Genomic DNA, 23,819 nt, shown 5'->3' with positions numbered 1-23,819 from the left:
CTCTTTTAGAAGTGAATTAATAACCATCTGTTTTCCGCGACGCAGTAAGTTTTTTTGTGTCACCTATAAAATTGAGTTCTTGTGGCATGACATTTCGCGAAACTGATCAATTTCTATGGTTGTTTTAGTCTTTGCCCTCGCCCCCCCACCCCCCTCCATGTAAATATTTGAGGACGAACAGGTTTACTGTAGAGCTTCGTGACGATGAGAAGCCGATGGCAAAAATATTAATGGGACTAAAATAGACCTTTATTCGGATATCCGTGAGGGTGCTCCAAAGGAAGGTGTGTTTTGTATTGACTATTCTTTATACATGCGTTATCTGGACGTGCTTGGCAATGTACTGTTTCTTCGTAAAACTGTGGTATTAACCGTTAGCTATATTAAGCTGATGATAACTCTGATATGAATCCTGGAGCTTACTGAAATCGTAATTGAAGTTGGCACTTGACCAGCACTTATGTTTTGAAACTGTAACTTTTGTAGGTTGAGAAACTTGAGCAGAAAGTTAGTTTAATCATTTAAGTACATTAAGTTGAGAGTGCTGCAGCTGTAGTTTGACCAGTCTCAGTCCGTCAGACTTGTGTTATTGGAAATTGGAAATACGTAAGGTTAATTTCCTACTTTCACATTTAATTTTTACGAATCACGCTAAAGTCTAATTTTGTGGGATAAGTCTGTTCATTATTGTAAACTGGGTACACACCCTCTTCGAGTGGGTATTTCAGTTATTTAGCGAAATAAACGGTTTAAAAGAATGTACACGTCTCACAGCCAAGGAACACTTTTCCCCAAATAATAGTTTTCACTGCAGTAACATTCGATAACCGGGGAAGTAAGTTAATGAATTAAAAAGATAAATAAGTAGGTTAAAGTTAGATATAGAGAGAAAAGCAAACAGTAGGAGAACATGAAACAAAGGAAAGTAAGGCAAGGAGGTCATTTGATGGCAATACAGTGGTTTCTAAAGCAAATTTTAAACTCAAAACACTTACACAACAGATCTGGGCTCAGCACTTATATTATCAACCGCAGAATAAAGCTGAAGAAATTGCAGAAAGATAGGAAATAATGTAGTTGGGAGTCGATAAACTGAAGTCCCAGAATTTGTTGAGAATTTCGGTGGAAGCCTTAGGAAACTATTACTCAAAAATTAGGAAACGAAGACAGTAAGTGATAAATGGATGGCTCAGAAACATGAAATTGTGAATGCAGTGGAGAATTAAAGGGGGAAAGGAGAAGATCCAGTAATAACCCAAAGACAACACCCAAGATAATGAATTTAACTGATGAAACGAGAAAATACGACAATTCAGCTAGTGCATTTGGCAGAAAGGGAAGTAAATGTAGAATAGGTGGGAGATATGATACTGCGAGGAGAATTTTACAGAGCACTGTAAGACCTAAGTCGAAACAAGGCACCAGGAAAAGGAGAAAATCGGTCAGGTTTATTGAGATATCTGGGGGAGCCAACTATTAAAAAATCGTTCCATCTGATATGCCAGATGTGGTTTCTTAATCAGTCTTTAGGCTGATTACAAGCAGACCTCCACGAATTCCACTCCTGTGCCAACCTTTTCATCTAAATAGGGGAACTTTTGTCCCACACGTCCTCAGTTTTTGCTGCGTGTATTCAAATCTCTGTTTTCTTCCTCAGTTCTTAGGCTCTATAGCTCCCCCTCCCATTCCATAGCGGTTATTCTCTGCTGTCGAAACGCATGTCACTTCATACTGTTCCTTATCTTACCAGAGTTTTCCATATGTCCATTTATTCGCCGATTCTGCGGAGAAACTCTCATTCCTTACCTTATCTATCCACCAAACATCTTACAGTAGCACGGTATCTCAAATGCTATGATTGTCTTGTCTTTCGGATTACCCATAGCCTGTAATTCATTACCACACATCCATTCCAAACATACATTCTCAGTAACTTCTTCCTCAATTAAAGCCTATGTTTGATACTAACAGACTTCTTCTGGGCAGGAATGCCCTCTTTGACTGTGCTAGTCTGCTTATTATGTCCTCATTGTTTTGTCCTGCCTAGGTAGCAGAAATCCTTAACTTCTCATATTTCTTGTTCCCCAATTCTGATGTTAAAATTCTCGCTATGCATATTTCTGCTACTTCTCATTAGTCTCTTCCATTTACTCTCAGTCCACATTCAGTACTCATGAGACTGTTCCATGCAACACATCCTCCAACTTTTCTTCCCTCTCGCTGAGGATAACGATATCACTGATAAGCTTTCATCTTGAATTTTAATCGCGCTTGTATACTTTCTTTTATTTCCATCATCTCTTTTCGACGTATAGTTTGAACAGTTTAACAGTAAGGGCGAAAGATAGAACCGCATCTTACAACTCTATTTTTTCTTTTTCTTTTTTTTGAGTCATCAGTCATCTGAATGCTTTAATGGACCCGCCATGAACTCCTCTCCTGTGCCAAAATCTTCAAATCAGAGTAACATCTGCAAACTACGTCCTCACCTATCTGCTGGATGTATTCCAATCTCTGTCTTCCTCTACAGTTTTTGGCCTCTACCGTTCCCTCTAGTACCATGGAAGTCATTCCCACATGTCTTAACAGATGTCCTAGCATCCTGTCCCTTCTTATTGTCACTGTTTTCCGTTTATTCCTTACCTCTCCGGTTCTACGCAGAACCTCCTCAATCTTTACCTTATCAGTCCATCTAATTTTCAACTGTCGTCTGTAGCACAACATCTCAGAGGCTTCCATTCTCTTCTTTTCCGGTTTTCCCACAGTCCATATTTCACTAACATATACTGCTGTACTCCAAACGTACATTCTGAGAAATTTCTTTCCCAAATTAACGCCTATGTTTGATATTAATGGACATATCTTGTACAGGAATGTCCTTTTTGCCGTTGTTAGTTCGTTTTCGATGTCTTGTCTTGCTCCGTCCTTCATTGGTTATTTTGTTGCTAAGGTAGCAGGATACCTTAACTTCATCTACTTTGTCACCATCAATCCTGATGTTAAATTCCTTGCTGTTCTCAATTCTGCTACTTCTCATTATTTTGGTATTTCTTTGATCTACTCTTAACCCATATTCTGTACTCACTAGAATGTTCATTCCGTTCAGAAGATTCTGTAATTCTTCTTAGCTTGCGCTCAGGATAGCAATGTCATCAGCGCATCGTATCACTGACATTGTTTCATCTCGAATTTTAATCCCACTTCTGAACATTTATTTGATTTCCATCATTGCTTTTCCAATATATAGATTAAATACTCGATGTAAAAGACTACATCTCTCTCTTACGCACTTTTTAATCTGAGCTCTTCGTTATGGTCTCCACTTTTATTATTCGCTCTTGTATTTTGTGCATATTGTGTATTACCGTCTCTCCCTATAGCTTACGTCATTTTTTCTTAGAATTTCAAATATCTTGCACCACTTTCCCAAGTTGACAGATCCAACCGCAACGTCAGGATGGCCTCTCTGGTGCCTTTAACTTTGCTAAAGTCAAGTTGTTCGTCATCTGACACATCCTCAATTTTCTTTTACATTCTTTGGTATATAATTCTTGTCAGCAACTTGGATGTATGAGCTGTTAAGCTGATTGTGCGATAATTCTCGCATTTCTCAGCTCTTGCAGTCTTCGGAATTGTATGTCACCAGACTCATACATTCTACACACCAACTTGAACAGACGTTTTGTTGCCACTTTCCCCAATGATTTTAGAAATTCTGATGGAATCTTATCTATCCCTTCTCCCTTATTTGCTCAAAATGTTCAAATGTGTGTGAAATCTTATGGGACTTAACTGCTAAGGTCTCTAGTCCCTAAGCTTACACACTATTTAACTTAAATTATCCTAAGGACAAATACACACACCCATGCCTGACGACACACACCCATGCCTGAGGGAGGACTCGAACCTCCGCCGGGACCAGCCGCACAGTCCAGGACTGCAACGCCCAAGACCGCTCGGCTAATCCCGCGCGGCCATTCTTATTCTTTTGTATTCCTTTTCCCTGTTCAGTCAGTGATTGCCTAATGCTTCTTCTCAATCTCCAAAAATTTTCCGTTGTTTCCTCTTATCCAGGTCGCATTTCCTTCATTTCCTACCTTTTCTCAATTTCTTCAGTTTCGATCTAAGCCTCATAACCAATAAATAATACACAGAGTTCACATCTCGCTCTGGAAACACCTTATGGTTCCAAATCCCCTTCCGAATTATCTGTCTTGCCATTATATAATCAATCTGAGAACTTCCAATATCTTCACGTCTCTTCCATGTATAATACATTCTTTCACGATTCTTAAACCAATAAACAATGACGATGAAATTCTTCTCTTTGCAAAATTCGACAAAGTGGCTTCCACTTTCTCTCCTTTTCCGTAGTCCATATTCTCCTACTATTATTTTCCTTATCTTCCTTTCCTATTATCGAATTCCATTCCCCCATTACAATTAAATATTCGTCACCCTTAACTACCTGAATACTTTCTTTTATCTCCTCATTCATTCATTCAGTCTCTTCAACTGCTGTGTTAGGTGGCATATAAACTATTGTGGTGGGTGTTGTCTTAATGCTATCTTTGCTACAATAAATCTTTCACTGTTGATGTTGTGGTCTTCAGTCCTGAGACTAGTTTGATGCAGCTCTCCATGCTACCCTATCCTGTGCAAGCTTCTTCATCTCCCAGTACCTACTACAACCTACATCCTTCTGAATCTGCTTAGTGAATTCATCTCTTGGTCTCCCTCTACGATTTTCACTCCACGCTGCCCTCCAATACTAAATTGGTGATTCCTTGATGCCTCATAATATGTCCTACCAACCGATCCCTTCTTCTACTCAAGTTGTGCCACAAACTCCTCTTTTACTCAATTGTATTCAATACCTCCTCATTAGTTATGTGATCTACCTATCTAATCTTCAACATTCTTCTGTAGCACCACATTTCGGAAGCTTCTATTCTCGTCTTGTCCAAACTATTTACCGTCGATGTTTCACTTCCATACATGGCTACACTCCATACAAATACTTTCAGGAATGACTTCCTGACACTTAAACCTATACTCGATGTTAACAAATTTCTCTTCTTCAAAAACGCTTTCCTTGCCATTGCCAGTCTACATTTTATATCCTCTCTACTTCGACCATTATCAGTTATTTTGCTCCCCAAATAGGAAAACTCCTTTAAGTGTCTCATTTCCTAATCTAATTCCCTCAGCATCACCGACTTAATTCGACTACATTCCATTATTCTCGTTTTGCTTTTGTTGATGTTCATGTTATACCCCCCTTTGAAGATACTGCCCATTCCGTTCAACTGCTCTTCCAAGTCCTTTGCTGTCTCTGACAGAATTACAATGTCATCGGCGAACCTCAAAGTTTTTATTTCTTCTCCCTGGATTTTAATACCTACTCCGAATTTTTCTTTTGTTTCCTACACTATGCTGTTCATAGTAGCTAACCCACATTCCTACATTCTTATTCGTTATTAGATCTAGTCCTTTATTACCGTTATTTGAGTTTGTGTTGCACCAGCCAACTATTCAGACAGTTGCTCCTGCAACTACTAAAAAGAGTTGTTGCCCCCCTGCAGGGACCACGCCTTTGTCTGTGCTCTTCACAGATGACCTTACGTTGTGGTTGCACCTGCGGCACAGCATCCTACGTAGTTCAAGCAGGCAATCCACCGCATCCTGGCAAGTACCCTAAACTGTCTTTGTGTGCATTGTGATTAGTACGAGTTTGTTTCATCAGTCTTTATATAAGACATACGTTGGAAACAATATTAAATTCCTAGATTTGTCAACTAGTACCGATTCCATTTGGTTTCCTGATATATTGTTACATCTAGGTACTTTGTGTGAGTTTATTGATTTCTTGTCTAGATATGACAGTATTTTAGCAGTTTTCTACACGTAGCTCTTCTTTGGAGACCACCCTGTCGGCTGTAAACCGTGGAACGTTGTTACCAATGTTATATGTCGGGTCATTAATATACAAAGTGGACAGTTTTGGCCCCAGCACAAATCCCCTGGGGCACACCTGTAATTACGTCTATATCCATCAATGATACTCTATCAAGAAAAACTTAAAGCGTCCTCCTTACGAGAAACTCCTCAATACAGTCTAGAACGGATTCGTATTAGTAAGTGGTATTTAGTTCAGAGTGATTTAAACGCGGTTGTTCTTCTTCTTATGTAAGTTTATTCGCCAAGATCTCATATAAATACACAACATGAATGGATTTTATACATGTCTTGTGTATTTCATTTGTGACTATTTTGCACTCACCACGCAGCCTTTCTCTTATTGTATGACGAGACACGGTTCTAGGGAATGTCGTCCCTACGACGTATATTTACTTTGTATTTGTATATATTTCATGTTAGTTTGAGGTTAGAATTATTCGAAATTGTTCGCTTATCTACAGTACAGTTGTGTCCAATTAATAAGACCAGTCGATGAAATGAGTTGGCTCTGTAACGGGTCTGTAATGGATTTTGATCCAAAAAATCGATTTTTCAAAAGTGATTTTCTTGCTCTGCACTGTTTAATCTATGTTGTGTGTGAATTTTATTGTGATAGCGGCTTTAGAAATGCCTTTAAATTGTTAAACTGATTAACTCTGCACTGGCGGCCACTCATGCCTTTTCCGACACTTGGGAAACTGCTTGCTTCAGCGGAACTTTTGTCAGTGTGAAGGCTAATTTCGTTCGATATCTTTGGCAGACATCTATATCTCTGGCTGATATCTACGAGGGTCGGTCAAAAAGTAATGCCTCCCATTTTTTTTTTCTACTTAAAAAAATTAAGTTAAGTGAAAAATTTGAATTTGGCGCCATTCCTCAAACCTTCTTCTGCAATCCACTGCAGTAGTAACTTTCTGTGTCAACAGGTGGCAGCACAGCAGAAGTTTGTAAGATGGCCGACATCGATGTTCGTTTGAGACAGCGTTGTGTGATTGAATTCTTGAATGCAGAAGCTGAAACGCCCATACGCATTCATGAAAGACTGAAGAAGGTATATGGTGTTGTGACAGTGGATGTCAGCACTGTTAGACGATGGGTTCGTCGTTGTAAGGAAGCTGAAGGGCAAACACCGTTGACTGACGAAAAGCGGAGCGGCAGGCCGGTGAGTGCAGTGACTCCACACAACATTCAGCAAGTTGATGACATCATTCGTGGTGACCGTCGGGTGACTGCAGATGAAGTGTGTCGCATTATTTCTCTTAGTAAAGGCAGTGTGATCACGATTATTAAACAATTGGGGTACTCAAAAGTTTGTGCACGTCGGGTTCCAAGAATGTTAACCGATCAGAATAAAGAGGCAAGGAAAACAATAGCCTCCCAACACTTGCAGCGCTTCCGTTTGGAGGGAGATGAGTTTCTGAAAAAAATTGTGACCGGGGACGAAACATGGGTGCATTTTTTTGAACCCGAATCAAAGAGGCAGTCAATGGAGTGGCGTCACACAAGCTCGCCGAGGAAGAAAAAATTCAAAACTGTGCGATTGGCAGGGAAAGTTATGGCAACAGTTTTCTGGGATACAGAGGGTGAGATTCTGGTTGATTTTTTGGAGCAGGGATGCACAATAAATTCTGTTCAATACGTCACAACCATCAAAAAACTTAAAGCATGTCTTCAGCGAGTTCGCCCAACAAAATCAATGGCAGATGTTCTTCTTTTGCATGACAATGCAAGACCACACACCAGTCTTCACACCTCTGACGAGATTGTCAAAATTGGATAGGAAGTTTTGCCTCATCCCCCATACAGCCCTGACCTGGCACCATCAGACTTCCATCTGTTTGGGCCACTAAAAGAAGCTCATCGTGGGATTCATTTTGAAGATGAGGAGGCCGTCAAAACATCCGTGCGTCAGTGGCTTAGGAAGCAGAGCTGTGATTTTTACCGTGCTGGGATACATGCCCTTGTTCAAAGATGGACCAAAACTGTAGAGATGGGCGGAGATTACATTGAAAAATGACAAAATGATCCTCAATGTTGTGGTTTTCAACCTATGTAATTGCATTTAAATTTCCTGACAATTAAACGTAGAAAAAAAATAGGAGGCATTACTTTTTGACTGACCCTCGTATATATTCGCCTGAAAACTTTGTTGCAAGTGGTTTATTTACGTTTTGACAATACTAATTCATATTAAGTGGAAGGTTGAATTCGGAAACCGTTACGTGGAATTCAAGATTTATGCTAAATGGATGGTGTCGAACGCTTTTTCCAGCTATATTGATTTTGTCTTCAATCTTGCTTCCTCTCTAGCGCCTTTGCATTTTCCTAAAGTCAAACTTATCGTCATCTAACACATCCTCAATTTTCTCTTCCATTCTTCTGTATATAATACTTGTCAGCAGCTGCAGGCATGAGCTGTTAAACTGACTGTGCGATAATTCTCGCACTTGTCAGCTCTTGCTATCTTCCTAATTGTGTGGGTGATGTTTTTCCGAGAGTCTGATGGTCTATCGCTAATCTCATAAATTCTACACACCAACGTGAATAGTCGTTCTGTTGCCACTTCTCCAATGATTCTAGAGTTTCCAACGGAACGTTAACTACCCCTTTTCCCTAATTTTATGTTAAGACGTCCGAAGTTCTTTTACATTGTGATTCTAATACCGGATCCCAAATCCCATCCCTGTCGACGCCTGTTTCTTTCTCTCTCATTTCATCAGACAAGTCCTCCCCCTCATAGGGGCCTTCAGTGTACTCTTTCCACCCACACTCTCTCCTCTGCATTTAACTGTGGAATTCGCACTACACTCTATATGTTACCGCCCTTGTTTTTACTTGCGCCGAAGGTTTTCTTGACGTCTCTATATGTTGAGTCAGTCTTTCCAACAGTCATTTCAAAAGTGTTAAAGCTTTCGTGGAACCTTTTTGAGAAACTGCCTCTTGGCTTCTGTCTCGGGATCTTCGGCCGACGTTTGTTTGACGACTTTCCTGACGTTTTGCCAGCACGAGAGCTCTCATTGTCAAAGCCCGACATAGCATGTGGGTTCCTCTTGTCCTTTTCCGAACTGAGACACTCTTTGATCTTCTTTGTCGGTTTGTAAATAGACTGCACTCTATGTCTGCGCAACATACGGCCGATTCTGTTCGTCAGTGTAACAGATCAAACACTCGGAGAAGTGACACATCAGAGAAAGGATTGATGGATACTGCCTTTCTACCACACATTCCCAGTGTGACGGACAGGATCGACATTGCACAAACACGGCATGAAGACTATTTAAAAACTGAGAAAGAAGATCAAAGACCAGGTCTGGTCGGTAAAGAAGGAAAGGGATCCTGTACATACAGGGTGGCGCACGAAATGTGTTACCAATTGTTTCTTTCACAATTTACGACGCACATTAGATATCCTGCTGGGACCTCTACAGCAGTACCAGCAGAGCTTGGAAACAAATGAGTTACGAAATGACGTGTAATTCACGATACTCCCGCTAAGAGACTAGTAAGCAGCAATGACTGACAATGGAAGACTGACGACACAGCAACGATCGGCAATTGTGTTACTTTTTCATGAAACGGAAAGCCTTGTTGCGACTCAGAGGCGTTTTCGACAACAGTTTAACACACGATGTGCCCCTTACAAGAAGGTTGTACGATAAATTTGTACAGGAAGGAACAGTATTGGAAGCGAAGCGACCTCGGCCTAAGTCTGTTTGTTCGCCGCAGAATATTGAAGCGGTACAAGTTTGCTGTACAAAGAAGTCCCGGGAAATCGTGTAGAAAGGAAGCAGTGCAACTGGGAGTATCCAGACTCTCCGTTCCACGCATTCTTAAGACCTGTGAACAGAAGCTCACTGAAGAACACAAACAGCAGAGACTACAGTTTGCTCTTCGTAGGAAGCAATGACGGAAATAAAGCGGAGGTCGAAGGATGGGATTAAAAATTCATGGTGAAAGTGTGTCAAAGATGTTTCTGATGACATTGCTGTCTTCAGTGAAAGTGAAGACAAAGTAAAGGATCTGTTGAATGGAATGAACAGTACATAATATGGACCGAGACTACATGGTATACATTTTGTTGCCATATGAGGCTAATATATGATTATGCATTGTTTTACTGTTTTACACCAGCGACAGCTCGAGCTTTATGGCTGACAGATAAAACGCAATTTTTTTGTTATATTTCGCAGGCCATATATGTACGTTTCCATGGGAGCTGCAGATTATTTGACATCAGGCTGTTAACATGGTTAGATAAACAAAACACCGATGTGTCAGTTAAAATGAAAGCAGAGCACAAAATTAGATCGTTATCAATAAGCTCGCCGTCGATTAAATAAACATATCGTTTACGGAAGATAAACAAAATTTAAATTAATGCCAAACACAACATGTTTGTTATGCACTTACCTGCCTCTCAGAAATCTGAACATACGGTTCACTACGCGACAGGTGGAAGATATGCAAATCTGTTAAGTTCTTTGACGCTGCTGCTCTAATAACCAGCGCTTCTTCGATGTATCATTGCTTCTTCGATGTACAGACAGAAAGTAGAGGCAAAAGACAGTATCTCTATATTTCACCATTTTTAATTCGAGCACTTTATTCTCGGTCTTCCAATCTTATTGTCCCCTCTTGGTCATCGTACACATTGTATATTATCGGCCGTTCTCTACAGCTTACTCCAATGTTCCACTTTTCTTAGAATTCCCAACATCTTGCAGCGTTTAAAATTCTCAAACTCCTTTTCCAGATAGACAGATGCTGTGAACGTGTGTTGATTACTTTTAAGTGTTAGTTCCCTTACCCTGTGCAAAGTCAGTAGTGCCTGTCTCGTGCCTTTATCTTTCCTGAAGCCAAATATAAGCGTTATTTAACAGATCGCCAGTTTTCTTTTCCATTCCTTTTTCTGTTATCCGTGTCAGCAGCTTGAATGCGTGAGCTATTAAGCTGATTATGCCATAGTTCTCGCACTTTACCGCCTTATCTATCTTCAGGATTATGCGGATGATAGTTCTCTAAATTTATCATAGTACGACACCATTATCATAGATTTTACACGCAATTATCAATAGTCTTTTGGTTGCCACATCCTTTGCTGATTTTTTTAAAAAAGGAAGGTATGTTATCTAATCTCCTGCCTTATTAGATCGAATCATTTCCAGGGCTCTATTATACTCTAACACCTGATAGCCTATGTCTTTAACATTAACTTCTACTTGTTCTTGTACCACGTCTTCAGACAAGGCCTCCCCCTCCTAGAGGATTTTTAAGTGCTCTCTTAATTTAGCTGCTCTTTCCTTTGCGCTTTACAGTGAAATTCCCGTTGCACTCTTATTTTCACTGCACTTGCTCTTGCTTTCAGCGAAGGTTCTTTTGACTTTTCTGCATTCTGAGCCACCCTTCCCAACGTTCACTTCTTTTTCGATTTCTTCCCACCTTTCCTGCGGCCATTTTACGTTTTCTGCTCTGCACTTCCAACTTATTTCATTCTAAAAGGTTTATATTGCTCTAGTTCTGTCTTTCCCCTGACATTTTCTTATTTCCCTCTTTCGTTGCTCAGTTGAAACATATTTTCTACTATCCAAAGTTTCTACGCAGTTACTTTCCTCGTATATATGTCTTTCATCTGTGATTGCTCGCCAGATGAGTGGCCGAGCGGTTCTAGGCGCTACAGTCTGGAACCGCGCGACCGCTACGGTCGGAGGTTCGAATCCTGCCTCGCCATGGTTTTGTTTGATGTTCATAGGTTAGGTTTAAGTAGTTCTAAGTTCTAGGGAAGTAATGACCTCTGCAGTTAAGTCCCATAGTGCTCAGAGCCATTTGAACCATTTTTTGTGGTTGTTCTTTTTAGAGATGTTCACTCCACTAAACTATCTATTCTGTAGTTGCTTACCGCAGCATCCACATTCTTAGCGAACCTCAAACGTGCCTTACTATTCTTAGTACTTCAGTATCCCGCTTCCTCCCATTGTGATTCTTCCATACGACTCTCTTAAACTTCATTCATCATCATTATTTAATTATGATATGAGTCTGTATCTGCTCCGAATACCACTTACTAACCAACATCTGAAATAACGATCTCAGTCAGATTGATGATATAGTCCAGCTGGAATCTTCCAGAGTCTCCATCTTTTCCAAGTATACCTTCCCCTCCTGTGATTCTTGGGTAACCCTTTCTCCTATTCATTCCCATAGAACCGCCTTCCAATCCCCTATGGTTATTAGATTTTCATCTCCCTTTGTATATTAACTTAACCGTTCAACATCATCATAAACACCTTTCTTCATCTTCTGCGTGTGGCGTTTCCATGTATATCCAATCTACAGTTGTCAGCCTTGGTTTGCTGCCGAATCTCATGAGAAAACCCTATCACTGATCCGTTGACAGTAGCTTACTATTTGTCCTAGTTTCCTATACATGATATTTCCTACTCCCGTGAGAACATTTTCTACTGCTGCTGATATTACCTTATATTGGTGTGACCAGAAATCCTAACCTTCCCACTTCACTAATCCTCACGACATTTAGTTTGAACTTTTACACTTTCCTTTTCAGCTTTTATATCTTTTTCATTACGAATATATTCATACTTCCGACATTCCGTGTCACAACTTGAAGACTGTTATCCCGCCGTTGGTAATTCCACCTTTTTCTCAGCTCACCTCCCTCTTGACAGTCTTTGCTTTATTCCTATGTTGACTTTCACATTCCATAGTACTATTGTTTCCTGATTTAGAATAAAAATTGATGATTTTTTCGTCCACCGGGTGTCTTCCATCTGAATTATAGATCATAAAAAGGGGGCTACATTTTTCAATTACAGGTGGGGTCTCCATCCTGCAAAATTTGATTTCGTTAAGATAAATTAAGTAGCAACTGTTTTAGTAGTCTGGACCAATTATGTCGTGTAAGTGCTACTTTTCTGTGTTGTAACACTGTTAGTAAATGTTTTTCGGATAAGACTCATATAGATGGATAGGCCTCATGGCATATTGCGGAATCGCATTGTAGAACACTGTAGAATAGCATTTGTAACAACAACAAAAAATCGCTCTGAGCACCATGGGACTCAACATCTGAGGTCATCAGTCCCCTAGAACTTAGAACTACTTAATCCTAACTAACCTAAGGACATCATACACATCCATGCCCGAGGCAGGTTTAGAACCTGCGATCGTAGCGGGCGCTCGGTTCCAGACTGAAGTTCCTAGAACCGCTCGGACACATTGGCTGGCCAATTTGTAACATTGAGTTTCTCGTCGGGGCTTGGCAGATTTTGATACCAACATTAAATATGAAACTCTTCATAATATTCCGAAAATTATATTTAATATTACCAAATGCCTTTTCATTTTTTTTGAAAGGCTATATCTAATCTATTTGTTCAGCTACTTCCATCAAAAAGTGAAAGGGCCTTTTGCAGTTTGAAAATCCTTTGTCATCATAACTATACCATCATTAAGAACCAGACTATTTACACTCTTTCTTAGTGGCAATAAACAGTAATTTGAAAAGAGGAGATATTTTTGATATCTTAGTTGAAACTTTTGTAATTTTTGCAATATGCATTGAAAAGCAGTTGTTACCTGAAGGGGAATTTCACGAAGTGCGACAGAAGACGAGAAAGAAACTGAATTCGAAGTACAAGGTATATGCTTCTAAACCGCAAGCACCTTTTAAATGCATGTAGTAGAGAAAAGAGAGAGAGATTAGGATGTATAATTCACGACTATGTTATTAAATTGGAGCACAAGCTTAGACTGGGGAAGGATGGGTACCTCTCTGCAGTCACCTTAAACGATTTTCGTAAGTTACAGAAAACTTTGCATTCTGGCGGATCTGAATTCGATTCGCCGTGCTCTCAAATAAGATCGTAGTGTCTTACCGATGCACTAATTCGATCAACTGTATATAAGAGAGGTTTTACATCTGAACATTTCATGCTTGGAGAAATGTTTGTCATTTATCTTTGTACGTCGCGCTTTTAAATTCCTCTGTTTTCTCGGTCAGAAGTTAACTGACCTCTAGAAGGCTCGTGGTACTACAGTACGTAGCTAGACCAATTATGTCATAAAGACGTCACGAAGCAACGGAACTTTCATATGTTACCAAAGGTAATGCTGATGTATGTAATGGAACGTTTGTGGTGATGCTCATTGCAGTAGATGGTAGATAGTTTATTTCTTTCGAGTGTCCGTTTTCATGAAAACACTCGAAATTATATACCCGCTATCCCTCTCAAAACTGTTGTTTTACGTTCTCATTCAGCTGCTTCTTTATTGATAGACACTCAATTGCACGCAGCAGGTAGTCGTATCGTGAAAGAGTTTTCTTTCATGAAAAATACTCTTTTTTGTAAGCCAGTGTTCGACAACGACAGGTTTATCAAAAACACTGCAGTTAATGTGGTTCAAAATGGCCCTGAGCACTATTGGACTTAACTTCTGAGGTCATCAGTCCCCTAGAACTTAGAACTACTTAAACCTAACTAACCTAAGGGCATCACACACATCCATGCCCGAGGCTGGATTCGAACCTGCGACCGTAGCGGTAGCGCGGTTCCAGACTGTGGCGCCTAAAACCGCTCGGTTAATGTGGTGTTGCTGCTCTGTGCTCTGTTATGAAATATAGCTATGTCACAGTGTTTCTAGAGTTTTGTGGGGTAAGTTCATGTTTATTTTAAATTTTCAAGAAATTGGTGTATTACTGTGATGAAGGCGAGCTGTTATATGTCTGATGAGATCTGAGTTGCATAGGGTAAGATACGGTTCCTATCTTCTACTACGATCTGTGGGGACATCATTTTTCATTCAACCCTCGTACTACTCGATCACAACAACAATAAGCACGTTTGAAAGTGGGGATACTCAGCCGCTCAATAATTGTTAAAACTCATGGTGAAACCTTCATATGTCATTTATTTTACACATTTCGCTACTAGTTTCGGTCAATGAACATTATGAAGCTTAGCTGGCATAAATGGAACGTTACGCCAGAATAATTGTCTCGAATATGTATTCGGTGAAGATGGCTGGTGAGTGATCCGTGATGGAAACTCACGTAAATTGTGGAATTTATAAACTTTGTGTTTGTGTTAATTTTGTGGAATGGGAGTGTTGAGGGACTATTTATATTTGTCCATAATATTTACCTTTATTTCATGTGCTGATTAATATTCGTCGTCCCTTTGGCGCTGTGTTCTTCTGTATAGTGTAGACTCAGGTATGACGTCAGTATTAAGTTGTTTTTATAAATGTGCTGTTTGGGACCCGGTCATCGAGAAATTGTTGACAATTTCATTTGTTTTTTTAGTGTGTTACTTGACCCACATACGTTTTATCTTCTTCCAGAGATATTCATTTACCTTGGTGGCTTTCATAATGTTCCACTGGATTAGAGACAGTCATCGCACTTAAAGAAATTTTGTAGATTCGAGGAATACTGAGACCAAGGTAATATTTTATTAGGCGAACACCTTTTTAATTTTCTTGTCTAGATGGAAAATGGATTGAATATGTTCTCTGTCTGGGGCAAACAAATCTGCCGCGGTAATTTCACACTTTACTTCAACGAAGTTACGTTTAACGGTTTATTCTAGAAGCCTGTCTTCCTAAATTTCTTTAAGTTTGTAGCTCATTAATAAGGGCAATCAAATGGAATAGAGACAAATGAAGCCTGCCGGATTGGCCGAGCGGTTCTAGGCGCTACAGTCTGGAACCACGCGACCGCTGCGGTCGCAGGTTTCAATCCTGCCTCGGGCATGGATGTGTGTGATGTCCTTAGGGTAGTTAGGTTTAAGTAGTTCTAAGTTCTAGGGGACCGATGACTTCAGAAGTTAAGTCCCATAGTGCTCAGAGCCATTTGAACCATTTTAACCTTTTCCAGAAGGAAAATTTCATAATGACTTTCCCGTTGGTAGTGTGCCTGTTGTTTCCATTACACATTCTTCATACAGCACCGATTTCAGTATTTTTGGAACCTTGATGAAGGTCAGTCATTGCTGTCGACTTGCTTCGGGCGGAGAGGTGGACGCCTGTGTACAATAATGATTCCGCAGGCAACCGCAAACATTTTCCAAAGAGGGATTGACTGTCTTGCCTGACACTAGAATAAATTAGTTTTGATATAATAAAGAGATTACTTGCTTCTATCCCTCGGTCTCGTTTTCATTTGTCTGCCACCTTATAATTTCATTTAGTTGGGCATTATTTAATTGTGTCACGTAATCCATAGAAGAAATTATAGAAGCTGGAGTGGCATCTACCATCATGATAGAATAAATTTTCTTTTCATTCCACTACGGACGACGCAGAGTGCAGCTGTCAACAGTCTGTAGAGGAATGGGGCGAGAGGCGTAAGTGACGGCGTCTGGCCTTCCGTGGCGGCTACAGGAGCGTGTCGGCACGGCAGCGGCTTTCGTGAGGCGCCCTGCCGTCCAGCCATTATCACCTACGTTGGCTGTAATTGGATTGTCCGAGCTCCTCCAGATGTGCAGTCTGCCAGAGCACAGCACTCAGCTTGTTGCTTGCTTCTGGCTGTGGTGGCACCAGGCGGCTTTGTCCGTCCGGGTGCACACATGAAAAGAAGAAAAGAAAAACACTCCATGGAATTTTAACGTGGGATGGTCGCAGCTGGAAAACCTGGTCTACCTTAGATTTACAATTTATTTAGTCCATGGATTAGTAACATTTTATCTCTTTTCATAATTGTTTCAATTCTCATGTTGTTATTACAGCACGCTGTTGCATTTATCCTTATAATGATCATCAGATTAGTTCGTATTCTGAACTTCCTTAGATTTACTAAGAAAAGAAAAAAGAAAAAGAAAAAGAAAGAAAGATAACGTGCTAAGTGTGAACCTACGAAACTAATCTGAGAACACAAATGATAAATGCAGTAGTGTACACAATACCCATTACAATACCCATTACAGTTTCAGAGCATCCAATCTGTTTAAGTGGTGTGCGCAGCTTCCATATGTTATTATTATACTTCAATTGCAAAGTCATAAATTGTAAAGAAGTGTGGCAAGCAAGTTAGGAGGTCTCGCTTTCTCCATGGAGCACATCGAGATGATAAAGTTGTAACACCTTAACTCTAATACTCTACTTATTTATTTTGCTTTTTGTTTTATTCAACTTTCCATCGTTGAGTTCGGTAATTAATGTATGATTAATTCCATACCATAAGAGCCTTCACTTTTTTCTTTGTAAAAACTTTGATTTGCTGGTAAAAAAAAATGCAATGTATTGTCTTTATAAGTTAAACACTTTGCCTCACTTGGAGGGAAACAAAAATTCATTATGTACAACTAAAATTTTTTTTAAATAATTTTATGTAGAATTGTCAATATGTGCAAATGATATGTTTTGTTCAAAATGTCTTGTTACTCTGTATCTGCTGATCCTTACTAAGGGTTCTTAATTCTTTATATGTATAGAGGGTGCTGTGGTTCCACTCGGGAACACGATTGTGCAGCGCGTGCAAAATGTGGTTGGCGAGGATGGAGAGGGGGCACGAAGAGTTGTGTGGGACGAGCTGCCAACCCGCCAACTGCTCATGTAAAAGTTGTGTATTGTGCTGGTGCTGAGTGAGCCTTTGCATGCCGTTTTCCAATATGCCAAAGCCTCGGATGGATAGATAAATAGCTGGAACTATTCTGGAATTGGTATCTATCATCGCCACCAAGAAATGACAGAGTCCAGAATTTCTACCTACAAATCCACCTACCAACGTGCACCCATTACCTGATTGCGCAATCACTATAACGGAACAGAAGAATTGTAGAAATGTACAGTGAAGGATCAGCTCATGTGGATGATTTATTTGTCTTCAGTTATAAGGTAAACCAAAAGACTGTATAGGAAAACTTGCCTTGAATTATCCTCTGTCACATATCCACTTAGGGTTCTTCCCATGCTAAAGTGATTACCAAGTGTCCTTATTGAAAAAAATATTAAAGCCCAGTGTTTTACTAATTAATGCCTCATGAATATAGTGAAAAGAAAGTTAAAGTTAATGTAGCAAAAGAGTGTGCCAAATTAAATGATGTTTGACATCTGGTCTACTGCCGGATGTTTGTGTCGCTCTAGCACAATATTTCGGCCACGTAACTCGTTGCCTTCTTCAGGTGCTACCTGAGATGCCGTATTGCAGGATCTTGCACTGTATTTATGCCCAGAGGGTGTTGGATGCCCGCCCTCACAACAAGGAAATCTTTTTCTTGCTGGTGACCTTAATGCCAAAAATACGAACTGGAATAGCCGCATCAATAACGTCAGCGGATGTCGTCTCCTGCAAGTTGCTGACAGAAACCACGCCATCATCGTAGGACCATACGACCCCACTTGCTGTCCAAATAGAGGCCAGAGTGACGTGCTGGGTACACCCATCATTAAGGGATTTCCCAATGGTGTTACTGTCACTACCAGAAGGGCCCTTACATCTGACCACGAACCTGTCATTTTTTATGTCGACCTTGTCGGCATCAATAAACCGCCTAGACACTATCTTGATATTCGAGGAATCAGCTGGGAAATATATCGCCAACTGCTTGAAAGAGACCTTCTGCACACATCAGACCCAGAGACAAGAGGAGCAGAAGATACTCTATTATACCTAACATCTAAAGCACTAGACGCTGCAACAGAAGCTACACCTCCGAGACGGCCTATACCACCAAAAACTCACCAACTGCCCCCACCTATCATAGCAGACATCAGGGAAAAAAACCGAGCATTCAGAGAATGGCAGAAGTAGAAAAACACAGGAATCAAGTCTGGGCAGAAAAGGTTGCACTGCTACAACTGCAAGGCTAATCGGCCTGAAAGAGGACGAAGTCGCTACTAAGGAGCGGACAGAAGTTACCCCTACTACATGTGGGCAACTATATAATTAGCGAACCAGATGCCAAGGCAAATGCTTTGGTAGATGTATTCGCAAAAAACTTCACACCGATTAATGACCCTGCTGACGCAGGCCACATTGGAATAGTCAACGAGAGACTTCCAAGATTCCTCGCCAATCGAGCAGAAGATGACCATATTCAACCGATCACGACAGCAGAAGTTACAAAACAGCTCGAGAATTAATCCGAAAGAAGTCTGGAGGACAAGACCTTCTAACTAAGGAGCTGTTGTAGCAATTGCCACCTACTGCAGTACCAATAATAGTGGCCACGTTCAATGAGATCCTGGCAACTGGCGACTTCCCCCTCACATGGAAACATGCAGAGGTCGTCGCCATACCAAAGGCAGGAAAGGACCCTCGATCACTTGCCAGTTACAGACCAATCAGTCTTTTACCTGCCATATCGAAACTTTTCGAACGTTTATATATAAAGAGGCTTCAACAGCATGTGGAAGCAGAGCATCTGCCAAGGCATTTCCACCAGCCAGCAGCTACTACGCCTATTTGAGGTAGCATTCAGCGCCATGGAAAGGAAAGAATTCTTCGGGACTGTATTTCTGAATGTTTCTCGTGCATTTGATTGCATGTGGCACGAGGGACTCCTGTATAAACTCCTAGATATTGGGGTCCTCGTGTCACACGCAACACTCCTGAAGAGTTATCTAGAGAAACCGGGCTTTTCATGTCCGCACTCAAGATGGTATATCGTCCACCAGACCAATCAAAGCAGGAGTACCTCAGGGCAGTGTTCTGGGACCACTGTTTTACATCTTGTATACATCCGACCTACCATCGAAGGCCAGAACACACCTATCCTTATACACCGATGATACAGCCATTTACTCCCGAAGTGCACACCTCCAGGCAAGACTGCAACAAGCATGTAATAAGCTGAGTGAATGGGCAATGAAATGGCGACTGTCTTTCAACGCCACAAAGACGCAGGCAATATCAATCTGTAGAAGACCACTTCCACCTAACATCCAGCCCATTGAGATAAGGGGCACCCCAGTTACATTGTCAAAAACATCAAAATACTTAAGTGTGACCCTTGAGAGGCGATTGACATGGCAACCTCATATAGAAGATATTCGAGAGAAAGACACGAGAATAATTGTACAACTCTACCCATTATTAAATCCAGCGTCACCACTACCATCAAGACTGGGGGTGATATTGTACCTCAGACCAATCTTAGACTACGCTGCTGTCGTTTGGGGCAATGCTGCTCCAACCCACATACAACGGCTACAAAGAATTCAGAATCGTGCTCTGAAAAGAGCACTCCATCTTCCATACCAGTACCCTACGAATGAACTTCACCAACTCACAGGGGTACCCTATTTGAAAGACCGATTTAGAACCAGTGCAAAAACCTTCTATGAAAACACGCAACAGTCAGATAACGAACCTGTACGACAACTTGGACACAGGGTGCACTACCTGGCTTCCACTAGATGGCCCAATGACTTACGCGAATAACGAGATTACACATCTTGTGTATATATTTTTCATACAATTTTAATAATTTTAATTTTTATTTTATTTTAACTCAGTTTATTTTATTTTATTATATTTTAATCTTATTTTATTGTATTTATCATTTATTAATTATTATTATTATTAGTCGTAAAGCTCCCATGTGGAAGACGCTAAGTAAAGCTGGTTCACTTTCCGTTCTTCTTGGTCTTCTGGTTCTTTTTATTTGCCCACCAGTTATTCATTGTTTGCGAAAATTTAGTTCTTCTTTTTTCGCTCCATTTTGTTCCGGTTCTCAGTGCTTTTGTCTCTGGTTTAACCTCCCACTTTTCAACTTTTATTCTAAAATTGTTCCTTGCAGCTATTTCTTCTTTAATAATTTTTGCTAATTCCAAATCTTTTTTAACTTTTTTGATCCATTCTCCTACATTAACAAGAGAATCTACGTATTTTACAATTCTTTTTGTTAATTTGTGTTCAGGAAATCTCGTTATGTGGCCATAGAATTTAAGGCGTCTTTTCCTCATGTCTATCTCTATGTTAGAATATTCTTCAATTTTTGATGTTTTCTGTAATCTATATCCATTCTCGGTCCATCTTGGTCCCAAAATTTATCTAATTATTTTTCTTTCTTCCTTCTTTAGATTTTCTAGATCAGTTTTCCTGTTTAGTGCCAAGGTTTCGCTGGCATATAACATTGATGGTTTAATGACTGTATTGTAATGCCTAATTTTTGCATTTAAAGATAAACATTTTTTATTATAGAGGTTTTGCACTAATCCTAAACCTTTACGAGCTTTTTGTATTCTTTCTTGTTGTGCAAATTTTTCCGAGATAATTTCTCCAAGATGTTTGAAGTATGGTACTCTGTTGATTTCTCCGTATTTTGTTTGTAATTTATTAATTTATTATTATTATTTTATCAAAATGTGAATGAATGAGTGTGAGAATGTGTTAACTGTATATGTATTTGTGAGTACAATGTATATATTGTGTGAATGTGTGAGCGAATGAAAAAAATGAAAAAACATTTAAAAAATAAAAGGAAAAAGAAAATAAATAAAAAATATATAAAAAAATAAAAAATACAAAATACAAAAACATTCCACAGCGCTAATGAATTTTAAATCATTTAAAAGCAGAGAAAAATATGACAACCAAAAAGCTACTGTTTTATTGTCAATTTTTATCATTGAAGGCGTAGCCACATGGCTTGAATTTCAATTTTCAGACTGGCCAATCCTTGATGCCCCAATATATTCTTCAGCACAAGTGCCCTCTTTGCCTGGCGCTGCTTGTAATTTGTCCCTTCCCCAGTGCTCCCTCGGACGTCCACGCCCGACTTGGTCGCCCTCTGTGGCAGCTCTCTGAGGCCTGTCCTGTGTCGGGCGTTCCGTTCGCCGTCAGCGCCCGCCAGGTGCTAGTCCAGAGGTTCTGGCCCCTCCCTGGTTCTCACACGGACGTCCGCGCCCGGCTAGTCCACCATCTGCGGTCGTGGCAGCTGTCTGGGGCCGGACCCGCGTTTGGCATTCCGTTCGTGGTCCGCGCCCGCTTGGCGCTGCTCGTGAGGTGTTAGCACTTCCCTGGTGCTCCGACGGACGTACGCCCCCGCCTCGTCCACCATCTGCAGTTGTGGCAGCTGTCTGGGGCCCTTCTCGCGTCGGGAGATCTGTCCGAGGTCCGCACCCGCCTGGTGCTGCTTCTAAGATGTTGTCTCTTCCCTGGTGCTCCCTTGGAAGTCCGCGCCCAACTTGGTCGCCCTCTGTGGCAGCTCTCTGAGGCCTGTCCTGTGTCGGGCGTTCCGTTCGCAGTCTGCGCCCGCCAGGTGCAAGTCCAGAGGTTCTGGCCCCTCCCTGGTTCTCACACGGACGTCCGCGCCCGGCTAGTCCACCATCTGCGGTCGTGGCAGCTGTCTGGGGCCGGACCCGCGTTTGGCATTCCGTTCGTGGTCCGCGCCCGCTTGGCGCTGCTCGTGAGGTGTTAGCACTTCCCTGGTGCTCCGACGGACGTCCGCCCCCGCCTCGTCCACCATCTGCAGTTGTGGGGCCGGCCGCGGTGGTCTCGCGGTTCTAGGCGCGCAGTCCGGAACCGTGAGACTGCTACGGTCGCAGGTTCGAATCCTGCCTCGGTCATGGATGTGTGTGATGTCCTTAGTTTAGTTAGGTTTAAGTAGTTCTAAGTTCTAGGGGACTGATGACCACAGCAGTTGAGTCCCATAGTGCTCAGAGCCATTTTTTTTTTGCAGTTGTGGCAGCTGTCTGGGACCCGTCTCGCGTCAGGCGTTCTGTTCGCTGTCCGCACCCGCCTGGCGCTTCTTTTAAGATGTTTTCTCTTCCCTGGCGCTCCCTCAGACGTCCGCGCCCAACTTGGTCTTCATCTGTGGCAGCTCTCTGAGGCCCGTCCTTTGTTGGGCGCTCCATTCGCGGTTCGCGCCCGCCTGGTACTGCTCCTGAGGTGTTGGCACTTCCCTGGTGCTCCGACTGGCGTCCGTGCTCGGCTCGTCCATCATCGGCGGTCGTGGCGGCTGTCAGAGGCCCGTCCTGCGTCGGGAGTTGCGTTCGCGGTCCGCGCCCGCCTGGCGCTGCTCCTGCGGTGTTACTACTTCTTGAGGAGTTTGTTGGTTCCTTTTGTTGGGCCCTGATAAGCTCCAGAGCCGGACTCCAAGCCGAGCTGAGCTGGTAACCGAGGTCTCGGTTTATTGGGTTGTCTGTAACCTTGATCTCGATGGCCTACTATATGACACTGTCCCAAAATCTTGGCGTCTGTGTCACAATTTTGGTGTTGCAGTCCATTGAGTGACCGAGTTCCAGACAGTGCTTCGCTATGGCAGATTTGGTTGCCTGTCCGAGTCTGGTGGGCCTCTGGTGTTCTTTGCACCTGACATCCTGTCCTGGTTGTCTGGTCAATGTATGACTTTCCACGCTGGCATGAATGTTGTAAATGCCTGGTTTACGTAGCTCCAGGTCGTTCTTCACACTCCCTAGTATTTTCCCAATAATGGTGGGTAGACAGAAGATTCTCTTTATATCATATTTTGAAAGAATTCTGCTGATCTTTGCAGAAATACGTCCAGCATATGGCAAGTATGCCACCTTCTTTGCCTCCTCTGGCTCCTCTTCTGTACCCTGTAGTTGGCTGGTAGTACAAAGTGCCCTTTGGATGTTTGTGGAGGAGTATCGATTTCTGCTGAACACCAGCTGTAGATGTTATACCTCTGTGGCCAGACTTTCTGTATCCGACAGAGCTCGAGATCTGTGTACTAATGTTTTCAAGATTTCATTCTACCAAGACATCACATACATCCATGCCCGAGGCAGGATTCGAACCTGCGACCGTAGCGGTCACGCGGCTCCAGACTGAAGCGCCTAGAACCGCACGGTAACACCGGCCGGAGGAGCGCCTCGTCCCCGACATAAATCCACCTGTAAACAGAACCTGAATTAATGCGAAAAAATGACGTTTT

This window comes from Schistocerca gregaria, chromosome 4, assembly GCF_023897955.1.
Source record: "Schistocerca gregaria isolate iqSchGreg1 chromosome 4, iqSchGreg1.2, whole genome shotgun sequence".
In the NCBI taxonomy this organism is placed as follows: domain Eukaryota; kingdom Metazoa; phylum Arthropoda; class Insecta; order Orthoptera; family Acrididae; genus Schistocerca; species Schistocerca gregaria.
This window is presented reverse-complemented; position numbering follows the sequence as displayed.